The sequence below is a fragment of the Triticum urartu genome, chromosome 4A (assembly GCF_056163025.1).
Source record: "Triticum urartu cultivar PI428250 chromosome 4A, HENAU_Tu73, whole genome shotgun sequence".
In the NCBI taxonomy this organism is placed as follows: domain Eukaryota; kingdom Viridiplantae; phylum Streptophyta; class Magnoliopsida; order Poales; family Poaceae; genus Triticum; species Triticum urartu.
Window position 1 is genome coordinate 267,126,226 of NC_141876.1, and position 2,884 is coordinate 267,129,109.

The 2,884-nt window shown below is 39.0% G+C and overlaps 1 long non-coding RNA gene across 1 annotated transcript; it reads left to right on the forward strand.

Moving 5' to 3' along the window:
- The first annotated feature begins 279 nt into the window (after positions 1 to 279).
- LOC147975559 (uncharacterized) lies at positions 280 to 1,990 on the forward strand. Its single transcript, XR_015602053.1, has 3 exons — positions 280 to 989; positions 1,185 to 1,314; positions 1,407 to 1,990. It is a non-coding gene; the product is annotated as an uncharacterized LOC147975559 (long non-coding RNA).
- Positions 1,991 to 2,884: the final 894 nt, after the last annotated feature.

Here is a 2,884-nt window from a genome sequence, read left to right on the forward strand (position 1 = left end):
TATTTTACTGGGCTCGAAACATATCGGACCTCTGCTGCTCACCATATCTAGGAGGAATTCTAAATGCCCAATTTGATCAATTTTTTAGTTTAATAATGGTTGTCCCTGATTCTCAGTCTCTTAGGTACAGTATGTTAGTTCAATAAAGGCCATTCCTTTCCTTAGTTTAATAGGTACAATGAGCTTTTCAATTTTTCGTTCTCATCTTGCTTAGAGTGATTTTATCTTCATCTTTATGCACACAACTTTTATGATTTCAGTCTCCAGATGAAGCTTTTGTGGCCAGCAATGGAAACTGCTTAAAGATGAGCCCGCCCAGCCACCTGTCATCCACAACCCTACTCCTCAAGCCATTCTTGTCTCTACAGGCAGGTGAGCTCTTTCCTCCTCCCCCTCTCTCTTTTGAATTTATGGTGGTAGATGTGTTTGCTGTGGGTTCTGCTGCTGCCAGGCTTGGCTGCTGCTTCGCCTAACTCTACTTGTGTTGCTGCTATGTGCTACTATATGTTGTTGGTTGCCTCCTTGGTTATTTGTGAATCTGAAAACACTTTGTGAGAAGCACGGATTGAAGAGAAGGCTATGAGCCAATGAGAAGAGCTTCATTTTCAGTTTTTTTAAGAATTGATGAAGGACGTGTCATATGTTCAGTTGCTAACATTCTCTCTATGGTGTATGCACTTGTTGTTCATTGCATTGGAGGGAGAGGAAAACTCATTGTGAGACGCAAGGATTGAAGAGAAGGCTATGAGACAGTGAGAAAACCTGAAATTTAGTTTTTATTTAAGAATTGATGAAGGATATGTCATATGTTCAGTTACTTACATATTCTCTATGGTGTATGTACCTGCTATTCATTGCATTCGAGGGAGAGGACACCAAGAGTAAGAAAGTCTTGCGGCGTGAAGGCAGTAGCACGCAGCGCCAAGTCAAGCGCATTGGCCTCGATGGCAAGAGATCAGTACCATCAGGTTCGCTTGACTGCTTGACAGGTTAGTGGTTCATCTCTTATTCTTCTTCATGTAGGAAATATAAGGTGCACATATAGAAGAGTCCATACTGGGCATCCTTTTCTTTTTTAGTTTTTGCAATCCATGGCAAAGTGTGTTATATATTTTCATAATTCTTACCACTTATTTTTTAGCAGCATAGATTTAAATGCAGTAACGCGTGTTTATACTTTGCAGCCCGGCATTGAACAATACCCTTAATAAAGCTACATGGTGCACGCTAATTGTCATATTTTGACCGACAAATCTGTTTGAATAGATTATACAAGATTGATGTGATTATCAGATGATTGCAGTCTACCCCAGGGTGAGTTTATCCTTTTGGTTTATGCAAAAATGCTTATTTGGCTTCATGTGTAACATGATTTTTCAGCATCTAATATTTGTTCTGTCCAACAGAGTACACGAGAAAGAAGTGCTACTACTACATTACTGCTGCTTGCCAAGGGAAAAGAGAGTTCCATTGTAAAATGAGATGCTAGGTATTGAGGGCTAGACTGTACATGGCAAAGATTAATTTGTTATGGTGAAGCCAAAGCTTTAGTGTTTGAGTCATTGGGTGTCATCTTTGTTAACTTATTATTAAGCATATCTACTATGTACTTTGTCCCACATAAATGATTGAGAAAAACTCTTCTTTTTATGACCTCATGACTCACTGTCATGTCTAAATATTTGAATCTTATATTGATGTTTCGACCGTGGATGCCAAAACATCATAGTTTGCCTGATAGAGTGAATCCATTATAAAATAAAGCTCCTTCCATCAATTAGATAGCTTTTATGAATTTGATTTTTCTATTTTGAAGATACATATTGGCTATTTGGATGCTTTCGTTTAAAGATTTGCATAGATCAATGAGGATTCGTGCGGTAGGGAGGGGACTGGTGATAGGAAACATGGGTCCAAGAAGAAATCAAAGAGCATGGTGAGTTGTTCCCCCTTTTGAAATTTAAAACCTAGACTAGAATCGGTCAATTGTAATTTGGCAATATGATTAGGATAGCACAATATTTTGCAACTACCTTGCTAATAGCTTCGCGAGGTAATTATGTCAGCTATATATGTGTTTATTTTCTACTGTAGTGAGATCGCTTATTTTAATTTAGAAAATAGAAAAATGAAGTGTGGTTATAAGAATCTAATAACAGATGTTCTTAGCATGAACAAGCTCTATAATGTACCTACTGACTAATAGCACAATCGAATCCTTCCTGAGCTTCGTCTGTCAGCCATGACTTGGCATGCCCGGTTTTACTTTACGAAGAGTAGTATGTGGTGCTCTAATATTCAACCATGTTCTTGAATTGGGAATTATGTTTATAATAGTTGAAGTGCTTGTGTGTTAGTCTGATGTATATAAGTGAAAGAAAATAAAAAATGGATGGAGGAAGGGAACTTCTTGCTTTTCCTTTCCTTTTGTTTCTCTATTTGATAATTACTCCCTATGATGGGAAGGTTTGAGAATAGAAGCGTCCTACTCTTTTATCCCTTTTAGTGTGAATGGCTCGACGGCAAGCGTGGCTATCTGCTCCTCACTCTATTGGTTGTGTCTCTATCTTCCCCGTGCGCTGCGCCACACGCCTATTTGTGGCTTGCGTGCTGCTGCTGCGTTTATGGTGTGTTGGCTTGATGTGTGTGTGTGTGTGTGTGTGTGCACTAGCTAGGCGAGGATCACTGGCTTACTTCTCTCTCTCTGTAGCTTCTTAGAAAAAAATACTTTTCCTCTCGCTTGGATCATGCTTCTAGCATCTTTCTAGGCAGGTAGATGTTTCTAAGATCAAGAGAGAAAACGTTCTTGCATGTATATACTTTTAGGTGACACATGACCAGAAGTCTTTCCAATGAAAATCAAGTGGTCTTGTGACACCCCGAC